At 38.4% G+C, this 16,352-nt stretch overlaps 1 pseudogene; it reads right to left on the minus strand.

The window, feature by feature from the left end:
* Window positions 1–2,909: 2,909 nt before the first annotated feature.
* Window positions 2,910–16,352, minus strand: part of LOC101440731 (thiamine pyrophosphokinase 1 pseudogene) — a 139,243-nt pseudogene continuing 125,800 nt past the window's right edge.

The following is a 16,352-nucleotide window of genomic DNA, read 5'->3' on the forward strand; positions in this document are numbered from 1 at the left end:
ATTCTTTCCTGTTCAATTTTTTGGAAGAGCATGAGCAAAATCAGTATTAGATCATCCTTGAATGATTGGTAGAATTCACCTATGAAGCCATCTCGTCCTGGGCTCTTCATCTTTGGGAGATTTTTTGTTTGTTTTTTGCAATTGATAATTAAATATTTTTATTTGACATCCAGATTTCAATTTCACATGTATTTACATAAAACAATTTTTTTCCTGAGTAACTTCAGAATTGCATACTGGTTCAACTGATCCCCTTTTCATTTTCTATTTAAATCTAAGCCTCACACTGTCCTTTCAAGTTGATATCACCTAGAGGAAAATAGCTGGTCCCTTTCCTTACAGCAACATAGGAATTGTGTGTACATAAAACATGTTGAGCAGGTTCATGTTTAAATCATGGTTTGTATGGCAACATTTGTTTTAGTAAATATATAGTAAAGGGTAAAATCTAAAGAAGAGGGCCCTATTATAAAAGAAACTTGAATATATTCAATGGACCAAGTTGCCTAACCTGGTTGTGTCAATAACGGCGAGCATTATATGCCTTACAAATGCAAAGTGCAAGTATTTACAATTTAAATGTGGGAAGGAACATCAGATACAATCAGTCCAACCCCTTCCATTTTACAGATGAGGAAAGGGGTTTGAGGAACTTAGGTTAATGGCAGGACTGGGACAAGAACACAGGATCTCAGCACTAGCTCTAAATCATACTGTGTTCATTTATCCCCATAGACTGTCAAACTGTTTTCTGGTATTTGAGTAAAAATTTTTTTCAGTCTGAGGTACGCCAGAAAAGATGAATTTTATGCTTAAGTTTAAAAATTCACGCAACTGTTTCAGTCTAAGTTCTAATTATGATGAGGATAATTTTGATCTGTTATCCCACTAAAGTTTAGGGCATTTACTTCAGAAGTTGGGTTGGGGGTTAATACGTTAGTAGGATGGACTTCAAAAATTATTATTTATGGGAAGCAGATATGGCCCAATGGATAGGGCATCCGCCTACCACAAGGGAGGTCTAAGGTTCAAACCCAGCGCCTCCTGACCCGTGTGGTGAGCTGGCCCACGTGCAATGCTGATGCATGCGAGGAGTGCCATGCCATGCAGGGATGTCCCCTGAGTAGGGGTGTCCCACACACAAGGTGTGCCCCATAAGGAGAGCCACCCAGTGTGAAAAAAGTGCAGCCTACCCAGGAATAATGCTGCACACACGGAGAGCTGATGCAGCAAGATGACACAACAAAAAGAGACACAGATTCTGGGTGCCGCAGACAAGAATACAAGCGGATACAGAACACACAGCGAATGGACACAGAGAGCAGACAACTGGGGGGGGAGGTAGGCAGGGAAGGGGAGAGAAATAAATAAAAAATAAATCTTTTTTAAAAAATTATCATTTATGGGAAGCAAATGTGGCTCAAATGATAGAGCTTCCACCTACCATATAGGAGGACCTGGGTTCGATCCCTGGGGCCTCCTGGTGAAAAAGAAGAAGAGAAAGCCAGTGCCCGTGTGAGTGTCCACATGGTTAGCCAGTGCCCATGTGAATGCCCACGTGGTGAGCCAGTACCCCACACAAGTGAGTCACGCAGCAAGATGATGACTCCTCAAAAAGAGAGACAAGGGGAGAGTCAAGGTGAAGCACAGCAGAGATCAGGAACTGAGGTGGCACAATTGGCAGGGAACCTCTCTCCCCACAGAGGTCTCCAGGATCGAATCCTGTGAATCTTAAAGGAGAGAAAATAAGACAACATAGATAACAAAAACAGCAGGGCGGGAGGAGGGGAAGGGGGGAAATAAATACATAAATAAGTCTTTTTTAAAAATTATCATTTATCTTTCATGTCATTTTCTCTTCAACTAAAACTTACATAATTACCTGTTCTCAAATTAAATACTTAGGTCAATGACTTGATTTATTTTTTAAAAGATAATGCCAGAGAGAGCAAAACCAGAGTGAAATAGTGTAATCTTAACATCCCAATTTAAAAGGAATTTTTTTCAGTAAAAGGTGATGTAAATTGCATAGAGAAATATAATATTAAAAGACATTCAGGAATAGTCCTTGTTAAAAGCAATTAAGGATAGGCAGCAGGGGCAAGTGATGTGCTAAGCCTCCAAAAGGAGTTTTATCAGTTTCTTCAAAATTAAAACAATTTTCTAGAATAAAAGGAATGGTCAACAGCACAAATAATCAGCACTGAATTTTATAATGGAAAGATTCACAATAGTTTCCAACTAAAAGCAACAGAGCTTATTTATGAGTTTTGCCTCTCACTGTAAAATTCAGATGTCATTTTTAATGTTACCTGGATTATCTAAATATTAACATCTTTTAAACAAGCAGGCTTACCAGGGAAGTGTAGATTCTGGTAAACCCAGATGAACTGTTCTTACTGACCAATACATCATTGGCAATGAGGTAAGGTAGAGGTACACCTATGGATGCCAGTCAATAGGTTAGTTTTTGTTTTTGTTTTTGTTTCTGTTTTAAAGATTTATTTTTTATTTATTTCTCTCCCCTTCCACACCCCAGTTGTCTGCTCTCTGTGTCCATTCTCTGTGTGTTCTTCTGTGACCGCTTCTATCCTTATCGGCGGCACCAGGAATCTGTGTTTCTTTTTGTTGAGCCATCTTGTTGTGTTAGCTCTCCGTGTGTGCAGTGCCACCCCTGGGCAGGCTGAACTTTTTTTGTGCTAGGCGGCTCTCCTTATGGAGTACACTCCTTGTGTGTGCGGCTCCCCTACGCAGGGGACACCCCTGCGTGGCATGGCATCCCTTGCACACATCAGCACTGCACATGGGCCTGCTCCACACGGGTCAAGGAGGCCTGGGGTTTGAACTGCAGACTTCCCATGTGGTAGGCAGATGCCCTATTCATTGGGCCAAGTCCGCTTCCCAATAGGTTACTTTTTGATGGCCATGGCCCAAAGGAGCAGCTGATTGATTTCCACAGTCACAACCCCATATCCATCGTAGGTATTAGAAGTACTGACCAATATTCGAAAACCAAGCACATGATTTGTGAGGTTCCACTTTAGGCCTGTTATGGTAAACGTGATAGCAAGCTATCCAACAGGAATAAGGCCATACCCATCACCTTCCATCCTGGTGTTTACATGCACCTTGTGCTTTCCTGGTTGGGGCAGGTAGATAAGAGATTCCTCTTGAATTATTATAAGTGGCAAAGGAGTGATATGAGTTGCTTGAAACAAGATGCTCATAATCTGGTCAAAATGTCCAGCAAGTCCTCCGAGCGTCACAATCATATCAACTTGTAGGTCTTTTTCTTCTGTCTTCTTTTGGAGCACTTGAAGGCACTTAGAAAAGTCAGTGTGGTCTTGATCAGGAGTTGAAATCAGGTCACCTCCCTTACTCTGACTTTAGGCCTAATGAATTCAAAATCTCCATTGATGAATTCAGGCAAAAAGCTGTCTCATTCTCCTTCAGTGATATTATAGAAGCAGTTGGCACCTCTGTCAGCACAGCCTTTTAAAAGAGCTTTGCCCCACAGATGATGAAAATAGTCATCCAAAGGCTGATTCAGAATCAAAAGACAGTACTTCAAATTCCCATTGGGAAACAGGGGTTCCAACAGTGTAACCACATACTCTATATTGAACTATTGGACTACAGTGGTGGGTGAAGCCACCAGCAAAATGTACACATGCTGCCAGAGCAAGAACAATCGACAACTCAGCACTCTGCTGAGGAGATTCTGGAGGCTCTTTAGGAGGTTTTCAATGACTGTTTTGATCTCTTTACTTGTGACTGGTCTGTTGAAGTTTTCTATTTCTTCTAGGATCAGTGTAGGTTATTTGTGTGTTTCTAGGAATTTGTCCATTTCATCTACATTGTCTAGTCTGTTGCTGTACAGTTGTTCATAGTATCCTCTTATGATCTCTATTTCTGCAGGGTCATTGGTAATGTCCCCCCTCTCATTTCTGATTTTATTTATTTGTGTCTTCTCTTTTTTTTCCCTTGTCAGTATAGTTAAGGATTTATCCATTTTTGTTATCTTCTCAAAGAACCAATTCCTTGTTTTGTTGACTCTTAATGACCTTTATTTCTGTTCTGATCTTTATTATTTCTTTCCTTCAACTTGGTTTGGGATTAGTTCATTGTTCTTTTTCTAGTTCCTCCAGGTGTAAAGGTAGGTCTTCGATTCTAGCTCTTTCTTCTTTTTTAATGTAAGAATTTAGGGCTATAAATTTCCCTCTCAGCACTGCCTTTGCTGCATCCCATAGGTTTTACTATATTGTGGTCTCATTTTCATTTTTCTCTAGATATTTATTCATTTCTGTTGCAATTTCTTCTTTGACCCACTGGTTGGTTGAGCATGTTGTTTAATCTTCATATATTCATGAATTTTCCCTTTTTCTGTCCATTATTGATTTCCAGTTTTACTCCATTATGATCAGAGAAAGTATTTTGTATACTTTCAATCTTTTTACATTTATTGATTACTGTACTGTGACCCAACATATGGTCTATTCTGGAGAAGGATCCATTAGCCCTTGAAAAGAATATATATCCTGCTCTTACAGGGTTTATTGCTCTGTAAATGTCTGTTAGGTCTAGCTCATTTATCACATTACTCAAACTCTCCATTTCCCTATTTATCCTCTGTCCAGATGTTCATTTACCATAATATTCTGTTTCCTTATTTATCCTCTGTCCAGATGTGGAGTATTGAAGACTCCAAATATTATTGTAGAGACATCTATTACTCCCTTCAGTTTTGCCAGTGAGTGCCTCATGTATCTTGGGGCACCCGGGTTAGGTATATAAATAGTCACTATAGTTATTTCTTCTTGGTGAACAGATTTTGCATTTAAAATCTATTTTATGTGATATTTGAACCACTACTCCAGATATTTTTTATTACTATTTGCATGGAATATCTTTTTTCAACCTGGTTGTATCCTGATGTATAAGGTCTCTTTTACATAACATATAAATGGCTCATATTTGTTTATCCATTCTGTCGGTCTAGTCTTTTGATTGGGAAATTCAACTCATTAATGTTCAATATTATTACTGTACAGGTATTACTTACTTCATCCATTTTGACCTTTGACTTTCCTTATCATATCTTACTATTGTCTGTCCTTTTACCCTTCAGGTTACTCTTACTAACAATCATCATTTCTACATTCTTCTCCAAGTCTCTCACCCTTATTCTTTTTTTCCCTTTCAGGTTGTAGCGCTCCTTTAAGTATGTATTGTAAGACTAATCTTTTGGTAACATACTATCTCAGTTTCTGTTTGTCTCTGAAGAATTTAAACTCACTCTCATTTTTTTTTAGGAGGCACTGGGTATTGAACCTTGGACCTTGAGTGTGGGAAGCAGGCACTCAACCACTGAGCTATACCCACTCCCTCACCCTCATTTTTGAAGGACAGTTTTGCCAGATACAGAATTCTTGGTAGAAGTTTTTCTCTTTCAGTAACTTAAATACATCATTCAACTTTCTTCTCACCTCCATGGTTTCTGATGAGAGATCGGCACTTAGTCTTATTGAGGTTTCCTTGTATGTGATGCATTGTTTTTCTCTTGTTGCTTTAAGAACCCTCTCTTTTTCTCTGGTATTTGTCATTCTGAATAGTAGGTGTCTTATAGTAGGTCTATTCAGATTTATTCTGTTTGGAGAATGTTATCTTTCTTGGATGTTGATATTTATGTCTTTCATAATAATTGGGAAGTTTTCAGTCAATATTTCTTCAAATATTCTTTCTGCCCCTTTTCCATTCTCTTCCCCTTCTAGAATCTGATAACATGTATATATGTGTGTGTTGCATTGTCATTCAATTCCCTAAGATCCTCTTCCATTTTTTTCCATTGTCTTCTCTTTCTGTTCTCCTGTCTTTTCAAGTTCAGATGTTCTGTCCTCAATTTCACTAATTCTGTCCTCCATCAATTCAAATCTACTGTTATATACATCTAAGGTATTTTTAATCTCATCTATTGTGTCTTTCATATCCATAAACTCTGTTACTTTTCTGTGCAGGCTTTCAAATAGTTCTTTATGTTCACTTGGTGTCTTCTTAATACCCTTTATCTATTTAGTCATATTTTCTGGAACTCCTTGAATTGATTTATTAGATTTGTGTGATCATCGTTTAATTGTCTTAAATCCTGTGTCTCATCAGGATTTTTGGTTTGCTCCTTTGGCTGGACCATCTCTTTCTGTTTCTTAGTACTTTTTGATGATGTCTAGGCATCTGAATACATTGGTGAATTTACTCCAAAGGTCAATTTCTCTCTCTTGCCTAGTGGTTTTGTATCATGGCTCTTCTTTGATTTTTAGTTCAACTTATTCTAAATCTTTAACATTGCCTGGCTTAAGTTATCGAAAGGGCCAGAGGCTCACTAATGGGGTACAGTCCAGATAAAGGGGACTGGGACAAGGAACACCTAAAAGCAGTTTTTCTCCTTGCAGTTTCCTGGCCAGTTAGCAGATAGCATTCATCAGTAAGTCTTTCCATGGAGGTGACTCAGCTTCCACTTGCCAGTGATTCTGGACTGGATAGAGCCAAGATTCAAATCAGGCTCTGTGGCTAAATTCTCTGAAGTGAAACCACTCTCTGCCCTCTGCTGCACCCTCCCTCTTCCCAGGGAGGACATCTATTCCCCTTCCATTTGGCTGCAGTGAGCCACAGGTTTTATCCAGGCTGTTTGCATTGAGGTGGGGGATGCATTCCATTCCCAGCCATGGTGGCTAGTAACTCATAGTTTTTATTTTGGCTTCTTCATCCCTCTGTGCCTTGCCCTCCCAGGGGGGGGATACAGCACATTCTTGGTCTGAAGATCCCCAAAGCAGCTCCCTTGGACAGTTTTTTGCCTTTCCTCTATTGTTTTTGTGAGAGTTGAGCCCTGCTTACCTATTCCGATGCCATCTTCCCAGAAGTCCTCTAGATACCATTACTATTAATGGCAAAACCAGAACTACACCAATATCTTCTTTCTCTCTGGAAGATTTCTGCAAAATGCAAGGGGATATCCAACTTCATCTTAATCCATAGGCACAAGTCTTTCCATATGCTGCCTTCTTCTGACATAAACTGAGCAATTAACCAACTTGAGTTTAACAATCTTTTTCTCTAAGACAGCAGTTCTCAAGCATTTTGATCCCAGGACCCCTTTTCACATTTAAAAATTGGAACTCAAAAAAAAAAAAACTTTTGTTTATGTGGGTTTTATCTATTGGCAGTTACCGAAGTAAAAATTAAAACCAAGACATTTTAAAATTATTTAGTAGATTTTTTAAAAATTAATTGAAAACTCATTATGTTAACATAAATTACATATTTTTTGTAAACTGTAACTATTTGCAAAACAAAAAAAATTAAGTGAAAGGAGTGGAATTGTTTCACATTTATGCAAATCTCTTTGATGTCTGGTTTAATAGAAGACGCTGGATTTCATATCTGCTTCTGAATTCAAAATGTAGCAATATGTGGTTTTGATTGAAGTATAAGAAGAAAGTACAATCTCACACAGACATTTGGAAAAGGGAGTATTTTAATAGCCTTTTCAGATAATTGTAAATACTCTTTCATACTACACCAAAACTCAGCAAGTGTTAGTTTCTTAAAGGCTAGTTGCATATAGAATCTGAAACTATATAAATGTACTTTCCCATTACATTAAGATCTATTCATCTATCATGAATTTTGAATTGATTTTTTATTTATCCATGATTTTGTAATGTCATGCACTGGTCATTTGAAAAATATTGCTCACTGAATTATACAGATCTTCCCAATGTCACATTTCATTTTACAATATCACATTCATTAACATCACCATCAATCTCATAAGTCTTTAAGTACTGGGAAGTTGTCAAGCTCAGGGTGCAAGATATATTACTTTTCATGTAAAGGTTGACCACTACCTTTTTTTAAAGCATGTTTTTTTTGTTTTTAAGGTTTTTTTAAAAATTATCTCTCCCCCCACCCCCAAGATGGGTCCCCATCTGTCTGCTCGTTGTCACCTCATCTTCTTTAGGAGGCACCAGGAACCAAACCCAGAACCTTTCATGTGGGAGGCAAGTGCCCAACCGCTTGAGCCACTTCCACTCCTTGCTGGTTATATCATCTGTTCATTGCAGCATCTGCTCATCTTCTTTACGAGGTATGAGGAACTGAACCCAGGACCTTCCATGTGGGAGACAGGTGCCCAATTGTTTCAACCATATCTGCTCCTCAACACTATCTTTGACAACAAAGACTGTCAGTTCACTCCTTACAGGATCATTTCAGTTATTCTCAAGAAAATTTCTGCCAAATGCCCAAACTGGAATGAACATAGTTTGCATTAAAAGATAATTTTCCAAAAAAAGGTAAACCACAACTCTTATACAGATATAAAACGGCACATGCTAAAAACTTTATTTGACTGACGAGGACCCAGGTATATGAATAACCAGGTTGGAGGAAACATCAAATAAATAAAGATTTATATGGAGTAAAAGAATGTGTAAATTATTGTGCAAATGGACACAAAACTGGCTTTTCCACAGGAAAGGGGAGGGTTGTCCTTCTGCCAGGTGAAATTCATTTGCATGTCTATAGACAAGAATTATTCTGGTTTTTAGCTTCCAGGAAGATAGCCAATTGGAAAGACACAGGACTTTCTTTCACAGAAAAAATGCTAGAGGACAGGCAGAAACAGTCTGAGGAAAAAAAAACTCTAGGGTATAGGAAATCAGGGGAAGGCTGAACACCTCCTAGATGAGGTAGAAGCACAGGAAAGGAACCTTGACATTAAGATCATGAGTAGGGAAGCGGACTTGGCCCAGCGATTAGGGCATCAGTCTACCACATGGGAGGTCCACGGTTCAAACCCCGGGCCTCCTTGACCCGTGTGGAGTTGGCCCATGCGCAGCGCTGATGCGCGCGAGGAGTGCCCTGCCACGCAGGGGTGTCCCCACGTAGGGGAGCCCCACACGCAAGGAGTGCGCCCTGTAAGGAGAGCCGCCCAGCGTGAAAGAACTTGCAGCCTTCCCAGGAATGGCGCCGCACACACAGAGAAATGACACAACAAGATGACGCAGCAAAAAGAAACACAGATTCCCATGCCACTGACAACAACAGAAGCGAACAAAGACGACGTAGCAAATAGACACAGAGAACAGACAACTGGGGTGGGGGGGGAAGGGGAGAGAAATAAATAAATAAATAAATAAATCTTTTTTTAAAAAAGACCATGAGTAGAGGGAAGTGGACTTGGCCCAATGGATAGGGCATCCAACTACCACATGGGAGGTCCATGATTCAAACCCTAGGACTCCTTGACCCATGTCATGCGCAGTGCTCATGAACGCAAGGAGTGCCCTGCCACGCAGGGGTGTCCCCTGTGTAGGGGAGCCCCATGCACAAGGGGTGTGCTCCGTAAGGAAAGCCACCCAGCGTGAAAGAAAGTGCAGCATGCCCAAGAATGGCGCTGCACACACGGAGAGCTGACACAACAAGATGATGCAACAAAAAGAAACACAGATTCCCAGTGCCACTGATAAGGGTAGAAGCAGTCACAGAAGAACACACAGTGAATGGACATAGAGAGCAGACAACTGGGGGTGGATAAGGGAGAGAAATAAATAAAAAATAAATCTTAAAAAAAAGACCATGAGTGGAAACTGCTCTGCAGCTGCCAGCACCCCCCCCCCCCCAACCTACAAGTAGAAGACTGAATTCTCTGGCCTCAAGCCTGAGGCCACAAACAAAGGGGGCTGCAGGGATCTATCTCCCCAGGAAACAGGAGAGAGAGGGATGTAGTCTAAGGCTGATTAGGCTTTTGACCCACAGATTTGGTCTGCTGTGTCCCATAATCCCTTACAGGCCAGATGGGACTGCATCACTGTTTGCCTTGGGAGCCAGCACAGGATGAAAAAGATCCGACCTTCTCATACACCCTCCCTACTGGTCAGGACTGGTTGTTGAGGATGCAGAGGGGAGTGGAATTATTTTCTATTGAGTAGAGAAGGGGCTGCCAGCAAAGGTCGGAGAACTGTCTCTGTGAAAGTTTGAAATATGAGGCTCTGAATAGCCTCAAGGCAGGAACATTTATCACATTGATCCAGTCTGTGTAGCAGCAAATACATGCCTACCAGGTTTTGAACTGAGAGGCCAGCCAAAGATGGTCATCTGCTGGCTGACCGAGGAAGTGCATGTGAGGGAATTAAAAGTAAATAAATAAGAGACTTTTTCCAGCCTTTACAGATTCCCTCCTCAAGTCCCTTGGAAGCAGGTCTGCAACCCATTACAGGGCCTAGGGCCCAAATTTGAGCAACTAAAAAGGACAATCCTAAAAACCTAGAACAGGTTGAACCAAGAATCAAAGAATGGCAATAACACAGTCTCTCATCACTAAATCCCTACAAAAGAGAGAAAAATTGAGCAACAGAGTAAGCCCACCATCATAATCAGATGTCTAGATATCAGCAAAAAATTGGAAGCCATACTAAGAAAATGGAAGAAATGACCCAAGCAAAGGAATATATCAAAACCTCAGATGAAACAAAGGATTTGAGACAACTAACCAATGAGATTCATACAAATTTCCAAAATCAAATCAATAAGTTGAAAGACAATATGGCTAAAGAGGTAATGGACATCCAGAAGACACTGAGAGAACACAAAGAAGAATCTGACACTTGAATAGAAAAGTAACAGAGCTCATGGAAATAAAAGACACAATATGTGAGATCAAAAACACAAAAGAGGCACATAACAGCAGACTCAAAATGATAGAAGAAAGAATAAGTGATATAGAAGACAGAGACCTGAAATTGAAGAGAGAAAAGAATGGAAAAAATTGAGCAGGGGTTCAGAGAGTTGAAAGATAACATGAAATGCAACAACATGTATGTCCTGGGAGTTCCAGAGGAAGAAGAGAAGGGAAAGGGGCAGAAAAAGTATTTGAAAAAATAATGACTGAAAATTCCCCAACACTCATGAAAGAAGTAAACTTACATGTCCAAGAAGCACAGTGTAACCCAATCAGATTAAATCCCAATAGGCCAATTCCAAGACACATTCTACTCAGAATGCCAAATGTCAAAAGAGAAAGAGAAATTCTGGAGAGCAGCAAGAGAGAAACAAACCTTCACATATAAGGGATGCCCAGTAAGACTTAGTGTGGATATATCATCAGAAACCATGTAGGTGAGAAAAAGTCGTATTATACAATTAAATTACTTAAAGAGAAAAATTTCCAGCTGAAAAGTCTTTATTCAGAAAAACTGTCCTTCAAATAAGAAGGTGAGCTTAAAATATTCCCAAACAAACAGAAACTAAGAGAGTTCATTAAAAAGAATCAAATTTTGCAGGCAATATTAAAGGGAGCCTTACAGCCCAAAAGAAAAAGACAGGAGAGAGAGACTTAGAGGAGCATGTAGAAGCCAAGAAGAGCAGAAAGAATAACCAAAAGAGTAAAAAGACAGATGAAAATAAATATGACAAATGAAAACCAAGAAATAAAGTGGTAGAAGTAAATAATTCATTTACAGTCTACCACTGAATGTGAATGGACTAAACTCTCCAATAAAAACATATAGGTTGACCAAATGGATGAAAAAAATAAATATGAATTATCCATATGCTGCCTAAAAGAGACTCACCTTAGACCCAAGAATACAAACTGGCTGAAAGTGAAAGGTTGGGGGAAAAAATACTCCAAGCCAACAGTAACCAAAATAGAGCAGGGGTAGCTATACTAATATTGGACAAAACAGACTTTAAATGCAAGAAAGTTATAAGAGATACAGAAGGCCATTATATTTTAATAAAAGGGATGATCCACCAGGAAGAAATAACAGTCATAAATGTCTATGTACCTAACCAAGGTTTCCCAAAATACATGAGATAAACTCTGACAAAACTGAAGGGAAAAGGAGACATCTCTACAATAATCATTGAAGACTTCAACACACCACTCACATCATTAGATAGAACAACCTGAAAGAAGATCAACAAGGAATCAGAGGACTTGAACAATATGATAAACAAGCTAGACCTAACAGATATATACAGAACACTGCATCCCAAATCAATGGATTATACATTCTTCTCAAGTCCTCATGGATAGACCACATGTCAGGTCACAATGAAGATCTCAAAAAATATAAAAAGACGAAATTATACAAAGCACCATTTCAGATCATATTAGAAACTGGAAATCAATAATAGATGAGAAAAGAGAAGATTCACAAATGTGTGGAGCCTGAAAAACACACTCCTAAATAGTCAAGAAATCAAAGAGAAATCTAAGTGAAGTCAGTAAATAAACTGAGATGAATGAAAACAGGAACACAACTTATCAAAACTTATGGGATACAATGAAGGCAGTGCTGAGAAGAAAATTTATAGCTGTAAATGTCTTTATTTAAAAAGAAGAAAGAGCTAAAATCAAAGATCTTACTGAACAATGGGAGAAACTTGACAAAGAACAACAAACCATTCCCAAAGCAAATAGAAGGACAGAAATAATAATGATTAGAGCAGAAATAAATGAAATTGAGAACAAAAAAAAATAGAGAAAATCAACAAAATCAAAAGTGGGTTCTTTGAGACAATCAATAAAATTGACAAACCCCTAGGTAGACTAACAAAGAAAAAAGAGAGAGAAGATACAAATAAATACAATCAGAAATGAAAGGGGGAAACTTACCATTGACCCCACAGAAAGAATTATTTTGCATTGCTAACAGTTACCTACAATTTGAAGAGTTGTAAAATAGGTCCCACAGAATCAGAATCAGCTTAGGTGTACTATAGACAATAAAGTTTTCCTCTGAAACACAAATCTTCCCTACAGTCATCTAGCACTGATCCTTTCAAGTAAAAATTGTATTTCATGAAAAAAGCAGTTGCACAGTGCTATTCCCAAGACAACCGTCTTACTTTGGTATGCAACAAAAATGCTTTATGTGTATTTCTCATTTCATTATACAAAATGCTGAGAAGACAACATGTATAAAAGTCAGAATTTAATAAACTAATAGTTTGTACTGCTTCCTCAGACATTCTTAAATGAAACTGAATTTTTGTTTTGTTTTGTCTTATCATGAGTGTGTAGCAAAGAATATGATGAACTCCATTAAGTACGGTGCCACTATCTTGATTTGTATAGAGTACTAGCAGATTTACCCACCATTGTTTTTGAATCATTAGTGCAAATATCAACAAGTGGCGATGCCAAATGGTTGTCACTTTCAATAATATATTTATTGATAATATGTTAATAATAAATGATATATATAAATGATAATAAAAATGATTCATCATTTTCAATAATGGCTAGAACATCTAGACAGAAGATCAATAAGGAAATAGAAGACTTGAACGATGTATAAGCCAACTAGACCTAATAGATATATATCGAACACTTTATCTAACAGCAGCAGAATATTCTTCTCTAGTGCACATGGATTATTCTCCAGGACAAACCATATGTTAGGTCACAAAACATGTCTCAATGAATTTTAATAATTAAATAAAAAACAAAATCATAAGATGTGTCTTCTCCAACAATAATGGAATGAAGCTAGGAATCCATACCAGAGAGAGAACTAGAAAATACATAAATATGTGGAAATGAAACAAAGCACTCTTAAAGAACCAATGGGTCAAAGACAAAATCACAAAAGAAATAAGGAACTAACTTAAGAAGAATGAAAATGAAAACACAACATACCAAAAGTTATGGCATACACCAGAGGCAGTTCTGAGAAAGAAATTTATGGCTCTAAATGCTACCATTTAAAAAGAAGAAATATCTCAAATCAAAGACCCAATATCACAACTAAAGGATCTAGAAAAAAAAAAAGCAAACTAAACACAAAAAGAGGAGAAGGAAGAAAATAATAAACATTAGAGCAAAGATAAATGAAGTATAGGAAGAAAAAAAACAGAGAATAAACAAAACCAAAAGTTGGTTCTTTGAAAAGACCAATAAAATCAACAAAGTCTTGGCTAGAGTGACAATTTAAAAAACAAGAGAAATAGGATGAAAATAACTAAAATCAGAAATGAAAGGGGGACATTACTAATAACCCCACAAAAATAAAAAGAATAAGAAGTTACAATGAACAACCGTACACCCACAAATTAGATAAACTGGATGAATTCCTAGAAACACAAAATACCTACGCTAACTGAAGAAGAACAGAAGATCTCAACAGACCAATAACACGTAGAGATTGAATTAGTAATCAAAAACCTCCCAATAAAAGCCCAGGACCATACGGCTTCACTTGTGAATTTTAACAAACATTCCAAGAATTAACACCAATACTGTTCAAACTCTTCCAAAACTTTGAAGAGGAGGGAACACTTCTCAACTCATCCTATGAGACCAATATTTCTCTAATACCAAAGTCAAAAAAATATACAATAAGGAAATTGCAGACCATATCCCTTATGAATATAGATGCAAAACTCTTCAATAAAGTACTAGCAAACCAAATCCAACAGCACATTAAAAGAATTATACACCATGATCAAGTGGAATTTATCCCACGCATGCAAGGATGGTTCAACATAAGAATATCAATTAATATAACATACTGCATTAATGGAATAAAGGGGGAAAAAAACACGATCATTTCAATTGGTGCAGAAAAGGCATTTCACAAAATCCAGCACCTCTTCTTGATGAAAATACTTTAAAAACTAGGAATAGAATAAAACTTCCTCAAAGGACATATATGAAAAACCCACAGCTAAGCTCATACTCAACAGTGAAAGCCTGACAGCTTTCCTTCTAAAATTGGGAACAAGACAAACATGTCCACTGTCAACTACCATTAATCAACATTGTACTGGAAGTTCTAGCCAGAGAAATTTAGCAAGAAAAAGTCATCCAAATTAGAAAAGAAAACTTTCTCTATTTGGAGATTACATGATCCAAAATGTAGAAAATTCCTAAAAATTCATAACAAAACTACTAGAGCTAATAAACAAATTCAGGGAATCAGACTTGGCCCAGTGGTTAGGGCGTCCGTCTACCACATGGGAGGTCCGCGGTTCAAACCCCGGGCCTCCTTGACCCGTGTGGAGCTGGCCCATGCGCAGTGCTGATGCGCGCAAGGAGTGCCGTGCCACGCAGGGGTGTCCCCCGCGTAGGGAAGCCCCACGCCGCAAGGAGAGCCGCCCAGCAGGAAAGAAAGTACAGCCTGCCAGGAATGGCACCGCCCACACTTCCCGTGCCGCTGACGAACAGAAGCGGACAAAGAAACAAGACGCAGCAAATAGACACAGAGAACAGACAACTGGGGGAGGGGGGGGAAATTAAATAAAAATAAATAAATCTTTAAAAAAATAAAATAAACAACTTCAGCAATGTAGCAGCATACAAGAGTAACACACAAAAATCAGTAGTGTTTCTATGCCCTAGTAATGAACAATTAAGAAAAAAAATCCATTTACAATAGAAACTAAAGAATAAATATTTAGAAATAAATTTAACCGAGGATGTAAAGAATTTGCACATGGAAAACTACAAAATATTACTAAAAGGAATCAAGGAAGACCTAAATAAATTGGAAGGACATAGCATGCTAATGGGTAGGAAAACCAAACATTGCCAAGATGTCAATTCCAACACTCAAATTCTTATGGAAGGGTAAAGGGCATAGAGTAGCTAAAACTACTGTGTGTGGCAGTTTGAGATTATAACAGTGTTGGCCACATCCAATTCACAGGGTGAGTCAGGGTCCATCCCCCTCAGTGATTGACCCTGTGCTATTATCCTCTTTGCTTCTTCAAAAACAACCTGCTAGGGGTCCTCCCATTCCCATGTATGACCTTTTCTGTTTAGTATATACAATGGTTTCAATATTTGAGGTAAATGAGGGATGAATGGTCTCTAGTACCCCAGCAATCCCAGAGAGGCCATTAATTGTTTTGGAGTTTGTAGTGTGGGAAAACACTGCACTTTTTCAATTACAGCAGAGGGTATAGCGTTTGTCTTACCTAACTGTGGCAGTTTGAGATTATTTTTGTGAATCCCCAAAAAGAGAGAGATTATATTTATAAACTAATCTAGTCATCTGGGTGTGATACCCTTTGATTGCATAAAATTCAGCTGAGGTATCTTTGATTAGATTACCTGTTAAGATTAGGGCTTTTGATTTGCCTATGTCAGTGGGCATTGCTCAGGTTGAGTACCCATCCCTTTGCTGGGGCTGATAAAAACAGACATTCACACAGACAGACAGACATTCAGGAAGAGAGAGCTCTGTCACTTTTGATCCCACCATGCGACAGAAAGGAGAAGGCTCAAACAGCTGAAGCCCCAGAAAGAGATGAACTATTTTGCCTGATAGCTTACAGCTGCAATTGGG

This window comes from Dasypus novemcinctus, chromosome 26 (genome assembly GCF_030445035.2).
Source record: "Dasypus novemcinctus isolate mDasNov1 chromosome 26, mDasNov1.1.hap2, whole genome shotgun sequence".
NCBI classification, from domain to species: domain Eukaryota; kingdom Metazoa; phylum Chordata; class Mammalia; order Cingulata; family Dasypodidae; genus Dasypus; species Dasypus novemcinctus.